The sequence below is a fragment of the Dermacentor albipictus genome, chromosome 4, assembly GCF_038994185.2.
Source record: "Dermacentor albipictus isolate Rhodes 1998 colony chromosome 4, USDA_Dalb.pri_finalv2, whole genome shotgun sequence".
Lineage (NCBI taxonomy): Eukaryota > Metazoa > Arthropoda > Arachnida > Ixodida > Ixodidae > Dermacentor > Dermacentor albipictus.
Window position 1 is genome coordinate 88,275,866 of NC_091824.1, and position 14,511 is coordinate 88,290,376.

At 45.4% G+C, this 14,511-nt stretch overlaps 1 protein-coding gene and 1 long non-coding RNA gene across 2 annotated transcripts in view; one reads left to right on the top strand and one right to left on the bottom strand.

The window, feature by feature from the left end:
• The window catches only part of LOC135901186 (uncharacterized), a 790,538-nt gene that overhangs the window by 346,145 nt on the left and 429,882 nt on the right, over nt 1–14,511 (top strand). The gene's annotated exons all lie outside the window — the stretch shown is intronic.
• Nucleotides 1–14,511, bottom strand: part of LOC135901187 (uncharacterized) — a 166,132-nt gene that overhangs the window by 10,999 nt on the left and 140,622 nt on the right. The window contains exon 4 of the long non-coding RNA XR_010564034.1: nt 10,425–10,507. This is a non-coding gene — a long non-coding RNA (uncharacterized lncRNA). The remainder of the gene's footprint in view (nt 1–10,424; nt 10,508–14,511) is intronic.

Below are 14,511 nucleotides of genomic sequence, written 5' to 3' on the forward strand. Positions count from 1 at the left end.
TATAATTTCCGCTATAGATAAACTCATGCACATATTGTACATTTTATGAAAAACCACATCCGCGGTCAAACGTTAAACACAAACGAGGGCTCCGATACTTGTCGAGCTGCAGTGCATGGCTACCGACGGCACACGACCGGCTCGGCTGTGCTCGCATCGCAGCCGACGGCGCTCCTAATATCAGCGCACTTTCTTTTTAGTGTATAGTTATTGCGAAGAGCGACAACAACCGTAAGAAAATTTTGCGGGTTGCTTAGCGTCGGTGATTCATCCCGAAGCGCCGCCGACTTTAGCTTTGAAGTGAACCGGAGAAGGCCTAGCGACGACATCGGCGCCGCCGAGCGATCAGCGGCGGTGACGCTGCCGTCGGTGCCAGAGTGACCACACCTGACTACACCTGATTGGCCACTACGCTGTACGGCTGCCACACACATGCGTCGCGGTTCCATCCTCTCTACGGCAAGGAAATCTCGCCGTTCGCTAGCGAAATTAGTGTTCAACGGCGGTCCGCGAATGGCAAACGGTGTGCGGCATGTTGCCGTGCCGGTAACGTGGATGGGCCTGTACGCTAACGTAGCAGTACAGGTCGCGTATGTAGCTTCATATCAGCACTGTGACCGAGTGGTGCAGATCAAGTTGTGTCAACTTTTGAAGGAGTATTTTGTGGCATACGATATGAAATGCCATCCTGAGGTCAAAATAAGTTACATTCAGCGGTCCTTTCTCATACACTGCTTGAGAGGCATGCATCATGAAGCTAACGAGGTTGCTAGTCGTGGAGCGTCCCCATATGAATTCATGCTGCTGAGGAACGATAGTATTTTCAATAGAGGATGAAATTATTGAGTGCAGTGAATAATTTAGTCAGTGAATAATTTAGATGCTGCTCATAGGAGAGAAATATGCCTGTAGTTACTCGTGGCAGTTTTTACCCCTGACTTTATTACGGCAACGACTTGCGCTGTTTTCCAAGCCTTTGGGAATGTGTTCGTCCTTAAATCAGAATTAAAAATACAAGTAAGTACTGGAACAAGCAAGGACCCGTGCGTCCTTTTCAAAGCAGATGGAGTGTCATCAGGACAACGCGAAAACAACAGTTTCAAGCGTTTGATACTCTTAAAAACAAGGTCTCTGAGACCGATAGACTTGAATAGAGAGAAGGATGCTCGGAAAGCTCACTAAATCCGTCACTGCACACCGCACAGAGACCCGAAGTGTAGGGCGAAGGCGCCCGCGACATCTGGGACAGGTTGGCTGTCGCCACTATGTAGAGAGATTTGTTGTTTCGTATTGTCGGATGATTCTTCACGAACGTGTCTCCCGAAAGACTTTGAATTTTTAGCTTCCACATGTGCTACATAGATGAAACGGTCACGCTTGTAAAGGCGTTTAGAGAGTGCCCTGTACATTTTAAAATCTATATGCCAGTGTTCCAGATTTGTACGCTGTGCCTTCCTGGGAGCACGGTCTTTTAGCTTCAAAGTTGTTTTCAGTTCAACAGAAAACCAGAGGAGAAATTTAGAGCGTTTAGTATCTTTTAGTGGTAAAGTCCTTCATTTCATTGTGAATAATATTCGCGAATGCCTTGAATTGGTCATTCATATCTCTTAGTTCTACTACTTGATACCAGTCCGCCTTACTAAGATAGTGGTAAAGATTCACGTAATCTCCGCTTGAGAAATTAAACGAGCGAAGTGTTGCTGTATCCTTTATTTCCCTGCTACCTGGTATCGCGAGTTGTAATGAAATATGACCCGGGGGATGATTTTTATTTGGCTTAACAAAAGGAAAGTCACCACAGGACACAATCACAGCTTCTGCGTTACTAAGGCATAGATCTAGTACATTGCGAAAACAGTTCAGAATATTTTTCAGTTGGTGTAGATATGTAAAAGATATAAGATCAAGTAACGTGTTGCAGTTTGCAGATAAGTAAAAAGAATGGATTGAAATTTCACCAGTTTGCCAGGAAATGCCAGGCGTATTAAAATCACAATTTATGAGCATGTTATGGTTGGCATGGGCTGATATAACATTTTTAATACTGGCTAGAATAGTCATGCACATCCCAATATTCATATCAGGCGCAACATAGAAATTCCCTACTAATAGCCTATCACTACCAGCACCAATAATCTCCTCCCAGGCAAATTCTGTTGCACATTGTAAATCAGGGTGGCGAACGGATTGAAATGATTGATTTATCGCAATCACAAACCCACCACCTTTTGATTTCGGTGAAGAAGGATTGCGGTCGCGTTGGAAAACTTGATAAGTGGGCGGTAAGTATGAACTAGATGGTATTTCAGGGCGCAACCAGGTCTCTGTTAACACAATGGTGGGGAAACAAGATCAAATGACGTTGGAGAAAAATTCGTTCCCTTTTGTGCGCAGTCCACTAGCATTCTGATAGAAAACTCTCACATCACTGATGCTTTCTTCATCTTGCTGAACATATTTCAGTATCATAGTATCGTAAAGTTCACCTCTGAAGGACTTGTGGAAGCAAGGGTGGCGCCACAGTGAAGGATCCTTAGACGCTGATAGCAGTCCTCATTACCAGACACATGAAATGACGCATAGAAATTTGGACTTCGTTTTTAGTCGAGTGCAGGACAGGGGCTTTGCAGCGGCGAGCTGTAAAGGATGGGTGTTTGGCGCAAGCTTAGTCACAAAAGTAGCCCGAGCGCGCACAGAGCGAGAAGCAGCAACAATCCCAGTGGTGTCAGAGCGGGCAGCACTCAGTGTTGAATTTCGCTTCAGCGTTGGCTGACTGGCAGGTGTCTTACCAGTACTCACCTACGGGGCAGAAACCTGGAGGCTTACGAAAATGGTTCTACTCAAATTGAGGACGACACAACGAGCTATGGAAAGAAGAATGATAGGTGTAACGTTAAGGCATAAGAAAAGAGCAGATTGGGTGAGGGAACAAACGCGATTTAATGACATCTTAGTTGAAATCAAGAAAAAGAAATGGGCATGGGCAGGACATGTAATGAGGAGGGAAGATAACCGATGGTCATTAAGGGTTACGGACTGGATCCCAAGGGAAGGGAAGCGTAGCAGGGGGCGGCAGAAAGTTAGGTGGGCGGATGAGATTAAGAAGTTTGCAGGCACGGCATGGCCACAATTAGTACATGACCGGGGTTGTTGGAGAAGCATGGGAGAGGCCTTTGCCCTGCAGTGGGCGCAACCAGGCTGATGATGATGATGATGATGATGATGATGATGATGACTGGCAGGTGACATGTCCACTGAAGCAGATAGGCACACCAAGCGGTCAGCAGTGGGAGCCTTCGAGGAAGATAGCGAGAGAAGGGAAGAAGGAAAGGCAGGGAGGTTAACCAGACTGAGTCCAGTTTGCTACCCTACACGTGGGGAGAGGAATGGGTAGTGAAAAACAGAGAGAGAAAACATAAGCTATATCGCGCTTTCGCATGCACTAAGTTAGGTGCAGGATGTCTATAGTTGGGCACTCAATTCTGTTGCTTTCAGGTAGTGAACAAGCCCTCGAACTGCTTTCTGGGCTAATGAACTGTGAGGCCAGGCTCCCAAGATCTTTGCTTCTGTAAATGGCCTGTCGTCCAGTCTATTCAAGGCACACTGGAGAGTATGACGGCCTTCGACGAAGTAAGCCGATCCAGTGCAGAAGGTAAACGCGACAGATGGACAGCCCTCTTCGGCGAAGCCGTTCACACAGCATACGTCGTTGCCTTGGACGGGTGTGCCAGCGGCGCAGTAGCGGAAGTTGGCGATGGCTATTTTCTCTCTTTCACAAGCTGTCTCGTAGAACGCGCACCTCAGCTCGAAGAGCGCCCATAGCTTCGGGGTGCTGCGCGCTTTGCCTGTGCAACCGGGCGTTATCGTTCCGCAGCTGCACCACTGCATCGCTGAGGTAGGATATTCCCTAAAGCGCCTGAAGGAGAAGGCCGCAAATGGTGGTCAGGTCAACGACCGTATCAGTATCTGTCACGTCGGGAGATGCGGCCACCAGTGTTGAGGCTAGCGTGTTGACACCGCTAAGACTGACCGCAGAAAGTCGGCATCCTGGAGCAAGTTACAATTGAATGCCTGCTCACCCGACATCACCAGCTCGACCTTGTTGTCCGGCCATGCAATACACTTCGCGTGTGCACGTTTTCTCAACAAACCCAGCGAGTGAAATGCTGTTTGCCGACAAAAGGCCGGGAGCACAAAGTGCAGGTGTCCTTACTAGGCTTCATCTTTATAATAATAATAATAATAATAATAATAATAATAATAATAATAATAATAATAATAATAATAATAATAATAATAATAATAATAATAATAATAATAATAATAATAATAATAATAATAATAATAATAATAATAATAATAATAATAATAATGAAGACGAGGCAGAGATTGTAAAGCGACAGTTAAGCCCCTAATGTTTGCTCAAGCATTAGCAGTATAGCTAGCAGTGTAGCACCTCGCATATTAAAATGCATGTTCTACCATGCTGCACAGCCTATTATGCAAAGAGACCATTTCGCACGTTTCTAGTGTTCTAACATGATGGCTTTTCAGGCGCAGAACAGCTTTTCAATACGGAGTAGGCTGGTAATATAATCGCGTTTCGTATTCGACCACTAACTTCATAACTCCGAGGTCAATATGCCATTCATTCACCCTTTCTACCATGCAACGAGGTCAGGAATTAACGCTCGAAACTTCTTTCACAAGTATGAGTTATTGCAAGACATTATTGCATAATCGCTGTCACCATGAATTCAATGTATGGCTCGCGCTCCATATATAACCCATTGTCTGACCCTTTCCAAAGAAAAATAATATAGCGCCGAATTGTACTTACGCGACGTTGCATTGGGGTCCTTTAACCTTCAAGTAAGCTCGTCGTTAAAAAAAAGAAACAGTCTACCCTGTGTAGCACGGTATCAAGTATTGAAGTCCTGTGTCGGCAATGTACAACCGGCTGCTGCATCTTACCGGTGAAAAATTGGCTAGACTCAGCTGTATCCGGAATTAGCAGCGGCGTCGAGGTAAAGATAAATGATACGCTGCTTCATAGCGAAGATAAATTCGCTACAGTGAAAAATACCGGTGCTGTCGGTCTCTTTGCAAGGATTTTCTTTCTTTTTGTAGGCACTACATTTGTTTTTTGTCGGTGCTTACGAATTGAGCTTCAAACGGCTGCGTTGTTGCGACGAGACTAGAGTATGTGCTCCAGTTCATCTGTCTCTCATGCTTTTGGATCTCCCGACGTAGCTTCCAGAGAAATGTCGATGCCCTTTTGCTCATAGCATTAACGCGAGGCACCAATCTCTCAATTCACAACCAATAATAAAAAGCTAGCAACGCAGAGCGCTGGGTAAGTGCACGCCTAGATAACATCAAGAAAAATAAGTTACGCGTGGTTCTGCTATCGCAAACAGAGACCAGTCGAGCTGGGGAAAGCCAGTAAAGTAATGACAAACCACACACAAAGCACACGAGTGCCGGCAACGCGTCCCTATCGGCGTCTGCCTAAGGCGTCTACTATACTCGCGGATAACTTTCTGTGGCAGTGAAGGGAAAGTTATGGGCGCATCGCTGCTGCACATGTGTTACGGCACCAAGTAGTCGGCTAGCGTTGACAGGGATCTTAGTTGGGAGGATGCGGCGTCCAGCTCGGAGCCGGCGGCTCAACTGCAGGCCGTCAGCTGGGCTTTGGAAGTCGCCGACAGACAGGGCCTCACGACCATAACAGATGGCACTAGAGGAACTGTTCGGACGGCCACTTCAGGCACCCTGGAAGCCCAGTAAAGTGAACCAAATCCTTTCTGTTGACGAAATAAAGTTTTTGCCAGCACCTGCACAGAACTGACGCTGAATCGACGCAGCTTCCAAGTGCAACGGTTTCGCCTTTGCCCAGACGCGGAAGGTAAAGAGCCGCAAAATAAGTTAACTTTTACACCCGGAGGTGTGTTCTGTCTTATTTACCTGTTAATAATAAGTTGCATATGTTTTCTCTTCGCCAGCCTAAACTAACGTGGATTTAAACACCGGACTCTTTTCAGAAGTGCTCTCACTTGTGCGCGCTTTGTCTCCGTAGCTTTCCCTTCATTGCCACGGAACGTTGTCCCCGAGTATACGGCGTCCGCGATTTGTGTGGCCAACGCCGTAGTAGACCTCACGGTTGTCTCCACTCTGTACGGAACGGTGGACGTGGAGGACATCGATGCACCCTAGCAGCCGCCGGAGAAGAACGCCCCTCCTCCCTTGCCTGATGCCCCTGCCTCGCGCGCCACCGGACCGCATGCGGACGCATCCGGACCGGGTTTTTATACTCGCGGACAACTCTTTTTGGCTATGAAACGAAAGCTACGGGGGCGGAGCTTCTGTACACGACTGTATTCATACGAAATGTAATCTGGGCGCGCTCGGCATTCGTTTCGCTTTTGCCAACCTCGCACAACTTATCTAGTCAAGGCAGATGCAATAACTCAGCGTGAATCAATGTTCAGAACCAGATAACGACCAGAAAGCATAGCTACAAGTAACAAGAATAGTCAACTGGGCGAGATGGTACTGGTGTATATTTTGAGCGTAGCACTGCAACTTACACGGTGCACAAAAAGGACCAATGTGACGTGCCCGTCGTATTGTGTACTTCTTGAGTACCGTGTCGAATATATAGCACTACCATCAAAAAAACAAGATGCATGCTAATTGTAGGTTCCATCACGACACCACTAAACCATTAAAGCATCACCGACTATGCCTCTCCAATATGCGCTCGGGACAATAGCGTTTCGGCTGATATGTTTCAAATGAATTATGGAAGCCTGAACCACTTTCGCTTGCACGGCACATATTTTACAGTGAATCTCATAGTGAGACTTCTAACGATCAATTAGTTTCTTGCCTCTGTTCGAAGTGTTCTTTGCGTTTGCTGTGAGGGAGGTGTGGGTGTGTGCGTGCGTGTGTTATTTTTTTACGTGTGCTGTGAGGGAAGTGTGTGGGTTAATTGTGTACATTTACGATAATTGCTGAATACCCCCTTTTTTCGAAATTTTCATGCGTTATATAACGCGAGTGGTTTGTATTCCCCGTCTCCTCGGTAAATATGCGAGGCATGCTGTTTATATTTCATTGACATAGGAAACATGTTGTGGATGAAGAACGATAAATGTCTCATATGTAGGATAAATCAGCCATTATAGAGCATTACTCGTTCTAGCTTTTCAGAGTGCTATACCACCATTATCTGCAATGTTTCCTTGAGTCCCAAAGCAACTGTGAAAAACAACAAGGTCAAATTCGGAAGAAACGATGAGCACCTTATGTGTACTTGGTTGATAAACTTCGACTATTCTGGTTGAATTATAAGGGCTAAGAGCAATTACGGAACTCTCGTGTTTTCCTTATTTTTCTTATCTTGTATACGAGACTTTTAGTCCTCGGTGAGCTAAACAAGGCACCTGATTCATATTGGGCGGCAATAGAAGCATGTTATAGGTATATTATAGGCAAATTGCGAGGTTTGTGCTACAGTTAAGTCTTTTGCATTAAATTAAGTATACAAGTGCGTTATGTTTTGCGAATGGCGGAAAATTTAGCCCTATGCGCTCGCACAACTGCCAACGCCACTAAAAATCTAACTTTGCGAAATTTACGGACTATTGTGTAAAGAAGCGTAACGCAAATGTATGTGGAATAATTACAGCTTTTCCATAAGAAATTTTAAGGAAGTGTTTTAAGGTGTCATACGGCCGTCATTGGTCTAGCTTCCTAATCTGTCGTGAGAACTATGTTATAACAACTTGAAACTCGATGACAATGGGTGGCAGATTACGTAAAATGTGTGTTCAACGTTTGGCGGTTCTGGCCTAATTAGGAGTGTTACAAATAATTATGGAACTCTGGCGCTTTTGATATCTTTCTCTGCTATACGAAGTTTGAAGTAAGGTTCCCCAGTTTCCTCGGTTAACTAAACGATGCACATAGTTTATGTTGAGGGCCAGTAAGGCCGACGTTAGACGCAAATTGAGGAAAAGTTTAAAGTACGTGAGGTAAGAAGCAGCAGACGAAGAATGTTTTATTGCACTAAAAGGACATACAAAATGACTGTATGAACACCTGGATCCATATCTATCACAAAAAGGTTGCGCAAGTACAGCATCAGTTAGCGATTGCAATGTTAATATTAAAATGATAGCATAAATGTGGCATGTGTAAAATATGAGCAGTGCGAGTACAAGATTAAAATCGTGACTGGTAGCTGCACTAAAGAAAGTCTCTTGAGTGACGGGGCAATATTTGGCGAACATTTATTCAAGCTATGTATATCGTTCCAAATATTTGCGCCAACAGAGTCTGTTTTACGAGCGCAGCATAATTTCTTTCTGTCGTCCTGACAACTACAAATGCGACCGAGATAAGGTTTAGTAAAAATATGGAGAACGCTATGACAAACCTGTGTGCGAAGTCAAATCCGTGTAACAGCCATCGTAAAATATTTTATTCAAGTGTCTGAACTTGTCATACGCCAGTTATCAGGTAAGTTTCCCAATGTCCTATAGAACAAAGGAACTCTACGTTACACCAAGTATATTCTAACGAAATTGAGTGTCATGTTAAGTGCATTCTGTAACCAAACTTTAACGCTCTCAGCCAACGTTCAAAGTTGGTAGTAATTATTTCCTTAGTACTAAAATAGGTGTGCGAGAGAACCGAAGCATTATACGTGGGTTATATGAAGAGCACAGCCCGTTGCCGTTAGATAACTACTAGTTCCAACGAGACCAAGTTTAGTGAGATAAGGGGGAACATAATGGACAATGTTCTCGCCAAGTAATGTTCTTTTTTTTTGGTCTTCGTAAAAAGCTTCTTAACTCCTTAACGAGTAGCGCTCCAAAGCTTTACACTTATGCAAGGTTCCAAATGGGCCTGTAATATGTGCGCAATTTTTGAGTTACGTGATTAATGACAAACCTTTGAAAGAAGACCAGCTCGAAAGAAACAGCTTCTTCCTTGGAAATTGGCTTGTGATTCTGCAAGTTCCCACGAGTCTGCTGTCCTTTTCTTCTTTTTCTTTTGTTACACATCTTTTCCCATGGTACACCTCCACCCAGTTCACGGTACGTATGTTCACGTCTAGCCTCTTTTACACCAGTTTCGATCACTCAGTAGTCTATGGTTAACTGATTATAGCATCTGACTGCTGTGCCGAGGGAACCATGTTCAAAACCTACCGTCGGACCAACTACGGTCGCTGGGTATGTGACACTAGATATATGCTGCTCTTAAATGAACCCTTTTTCTCTCCATATTGGATAACTGGATATGTTACACTACTAATGAATCAATTCGACGCCAATTTGGGCCACTCTGTATGTAGCACGAGGTAGGTGGTGCTCTTGAGAAAACCTACTGAACGCCAACTTGGTTAGCGGAGTGTGTGCCAACTGATATGTGGCGGTTTTTATATTATTATTATACAAACCATATTATCCCCAACTACAAACCCATCGAAAGATAAATTGCTAATCCCGTCAATGTCGCCTAAGATCTCCAATTATGGATGGGCCAGCAATTTCAGTGTTTTTGCATTACGAGGGTCAAAGTGGGAAAAAAATGTATGCGCGTGAAGTGTGGGAAGCTGGTGTAACGTGGTAGAAGTAGAGATGGGATGAAAACTGAGAAGAGCGCTTACATATATATATATATATATATATATATATATATATATATATATATATATATATATATATATATATATATATATATATATATATATATATAATGACAGAGAGAGAAGAGGGAGCTAGAGATTCCTTTGTGTCGCTGTTTACTGAAAATTAACAATTATGCAAAGTTGTGCAAGTGCATGGATTTATCACCTGCTGAAGTGACTCAGCGGCCATGCATATAGTTCGCGGCTATCACCGGTAGAAGTAGCCGCACATTATTCAAAAAGATGATAATAAAAAGTTCCCGTGTACGGTTTGTTCGCACGCTGGAAACCGCAGGTGGTCTTATTTTATATAGATCCCTCAACAACGGCATCCTTTGCACTGCACTCTGCAGTTATTACTATAAGTTGAATATCACGCCCCCTGATTAAATTTTTATGTGGAATTGTTAAAATACGCTTGAAAGTCCAGCCGTCAGTGTATTTGTTACGCGCCATGAACAGTTGAAAAGGCCCTCTGAATTTCATCTAGCTTACCACTTAGGAAAAGAAATCGCTGAAGTCAACATTTGCATAAAATGTTCGCACTACCTTCCGCACGCGCGTACATGCCGTCTTCTTGTTGAAAACAACCATTCACGCATGGGAGCTTATCGCTCAAAAATAAAGTGTTTTTAAGACAAATACAAAAACTCGCGCCAGCACTACACATATGAGGGCGAACTGTAAAGAACCGAAAGATGTTCTCGGACGGAAGGCGTACTTTTTGGGTGCCAACTGAAGCTCGTCCGTTCCTCTAGTTGGGCCAAGTTATTTCCGCATGATGCGACAATGGAACCTCTCTCTCTGGAAATAGGAGGAAGAACGGTTAGGACGACAAAAGCAAATGTCCTTGTTAAACCGGCAGATCAAGTTGTCACTTTTATCGTTTCACGGAAAACGAAAGGAAAAATCGTTACAGCATTTTCAGTTTTCTTTATTATTATTATTATTATTATTATTATTATTATTATTATTATTATTATTATTATTATTATTATTATTATTATTATTATTATTATTATTATTATTATTATTATTATTATTATTATTATTATTATTGCGGTTGTTTTGTTCTCAGACGCTTTCTACAGTTGCAGTTCTTTTTGCAGCAGACCTACATGGTCTGGGATACTGCACATGCATATATATATATATATATATATATATATATATATATATATATATATATATATATATAAATATATATATATATATATATATATATATATATATATATATATATATATATATATTGTTGCGCGCGATGGAGACCGTTTGTAACCCTTACGGATGAAGGGGACCGTTTACTTTAAGTCGCGAAGGTGAGCGCAAGAGCGGTCAGCTGGTTTATCCACTGAGCGTCGTCCTCTTCTTCCTTCCTCCACTCGGGACCGCAAGCACGTTCACTGGTCTTCGTTTTCTTCATGCGTAACATTCCTCTCGTCCCATACGAAGCCCGCCGGGCGAGTCAATCCATGTGTCTTGACGTGAACAATTTCAAGCGGGCGACATGGACCACCTGTGTCTTGGCAGCTCTTCTACCACTCGCCGTGAGGCGAGCTCTGTTATACGTGACTTCCGTGAGTCTGTTAATAATCACAAACGGTCCATCGTAGGTGGCCAAAAGCTTTTGGCATAACCCGCGTTTCCGTACTGGAGTCCACAGCCAGACTAAATCACCAGGGCGATAGGTTACCGGGCGGTGGCGAATGTCGTAGCGTGCTTTTGATCTGTCCTGCGATGCCAAAGTGCGCAAACGAGCAATACGACGAGCTTCTTCGGCGAGGCAGAGAGTCTCGGCGACAGTGGGATTTTCGTGACTGCAGAAGGGGAAAACAGTGTCGATTGTGTACCGGGGTGGCCGTGCGTACAGCAAGAAGAAAGGGCTATAGCCGGTGGTCTCGTGCTTGGCGGTGTTGAACGCGTACGTGATAAAAGGCAGTACGTCATCCCAGTTCTTGTGGTCGGATGAAACGTACATAGATAGCATGTTTACAATTGTTCGGTTGGTGCGCTCCGTCAGCCCATTCGTTTGTGGATGGTATGGTGTCGAGTGACGCAAGTGGGAATCACACAAACGAAGCAGCTCCTCTACGACGTCTGCTGTGAATTGTCGTCCACGGTCGCTGATGATCACGCGAGGCGGACCATGTCGCAGGATCACATTTTGCAGCAGGAATGTTGAAACGTCAGTGGCAGTTGCGGAGGGCACGGCCGCCGTCTCGCAATAACGTGTGAGGTAGTCGACGCAAACAACTATCCAACGGTTTCCCTTGGCTGATTTTGGAAATGGGCCTACGAAGTCAATGCCCACTTGTTGGAAAGGCGTGCTTGGAGGCGGGATCGGCTGCAGAAGACCTGCTGGAGCAGTAGATGGCCGTTTGTGGCGCTGACACTGCATGCAGCTGGCCACATACCTCTCAACAGATTGTCGCATTCCAGGCCAATAAAAGCGTTCCTGAATCCGGTAGAGCGTCCTCGCCGAACCTAGATGGCCAGACGTAGGGTCGTCGTGCATAGCACTCAGAATCGCTGTGCGAAGGCTCTCCGGCACCACTAGGAGAAAACGTGCGCCAGTGCTGGAAAAGTTCTTCTTATAGAGGAGTCCATCACGTACACAGAACTGGTTTGCTGTCGTCGAGGCGGTCGTAGAGGTGAAGAGCGGTGTTAATTTATCGTCTTTTCGCTGTTCGGTTTTGAAGCAGTCGACGTCTGGAAAACGCGGCGACACAGAAGCCACGAGGTGATCGAAGTCGTCGGCGTCACAGTCCGTAGTACTAAGTGGCATACGCGAGAGACAGTCCGCATCAGCGTGTCGTCGACCACTCTTATAAGAGACGGTGAAGCTGTATTCTTGCAGTCGGAGCGCCCAGCGCGCAAGGCGGTCACAAGGGTCACGAAGATTCACGAGCCAACACAATGAGTGGTGGTCGGTGACCACTGTAAAGGGGCGTCCATACAGGTAAGAACGAAACCGCTGAACCGCAAATATTACCGCGAGGCATTCTTGTTCCGTCACAGTGTAATTCTGCTCGGGCCGACTTAATGAGCGGCTTGCATATGCGATCACGTGTTCGCGATCACCGTAGCGTTGAACTAGGACGGCACCAATACCTATGCCACTGGCATCCGTATGGAGTTCTGTCGGAGCTGAAGGACTGAAGTGTTGAAGAACCGGTCGTGACGTCAGCAGGAACTTCAACTGACGAAAAGAAGAGTCGCACTCCGGAGTCCACTCAAAGGGGGTGTCCTTTCGTAGCAGGCATGTCAGCGGATACGCAACGTCGGCGAATTTAGGAATATAAATCGGCGGAAATAGGAACAAAGCCCCAGAAAACTGCGGAGCTCCTTGACACAGCGCGGTGCACTGAACGCTTCAACGGCTGCTGTTTTCTGGGGATCAGGGCGGATGCCATCCTTGTCGACGAGGTGCCCAAGCACAAGGGTTTGGCGGTCTCCGAAGTGGCATTTCTTAGAGTTTAAAACTAGACCAGCGTTTCTGATGCAGTTCAGGACAATATCTAGACGCGAGTTGTGTTCGCTGAAGGTGCGGCCAAAGATGACGACGTCGTCGAGGTAGCACATGCAGATGTTCCATTTCAAGCCACGCAATACAGTGTCCATAAATCTCTCGAAAGTTGCCGGAGCGTTGCACAATCCAAATGGCATCACATTAAATTCGAAGAGCCCGTCAGGGGTTACAAAGGCAGTCTTCTCCTTGTCGTCAGGATGCATCGGAATTTGCCAATAGCCGGATCGTAAATCTACTGAGGAAAAGTAAGAGGCGGAATGAAGGCAGTCTATTGCGTCATCAATACGTGGGAGTGGGTACACGTCCTTTTGTGTTACAGCATTCAAACGGCGATAGTCGACGCAAAATCTCCAAGATCCATCTTTTTTTTTAACAAGAATCACTGGAGCTGCCCACGGACTTGCTGACTCTTGTACGACTCCCTTTTTCATCATTTCGTGCACTTGTTCGTTGATAATCTGGCGCTCTGATGGTGAAACACGATATGGCTTTTGTCTAATCGGATTTGCCGAACCCGTGTTGATGGTATGGCGCGTTCGAGACGCAGGGATTGCAGGTATATTGTCCTTCTGCGCAAAGTCGAATACCGAAACGTGCTTCGAAAGCACACCCACTAACGTTCGGCGTTCACTCGTGCTGAGCGATTTATTTACCATCGACAAAAGGGCCGTTTCCGAACTGTGGCCATCGGGTTCTTCCGGCACATCTGTAAGTCCAGCCACTGATAAGGACGCGTGTTCCCTGGCGAAGGCTAATTTCATGCCATCTGATAGTATAACGGGCTCCTTAGAACAGTTTACGGTCCATAAGCCAGTGCGTCCGCCTTTGATCGACACCACACAATGTGGCACCAACACATTCTTCTTCATACAGTTAAAGTGCATCGGTTCTACGGTAGCTTCGAAGCAGTCGTAATCGGCGCCGCAACAGACAACGGGAACGCAAACGGTAGATAATGCAGGTATGACCGTATCACCACAAACACACAGTGCAGTTTCGCGATCTACAGGGTTCTCCAGGAGTCCTGATGGAATCCTACCACTTAAGAATACTTTTCCTGTGCGGCAGTCGACAGTAGCACCACACTCCCGCAAGAAGTCCATGCCGAGAATAACATCATGAGTCGACCGAGGAATAATTACAAACTCTGTCGTAATAACATGGCCTCCCAAAAATACGTCAGCACTACACACACCAATAGGTCGCAACGGCTCACCACTCACTCCACAGAACTTTGAATCTTCGTCCCATTTAAACAAAACCTTTCGCCCTAACA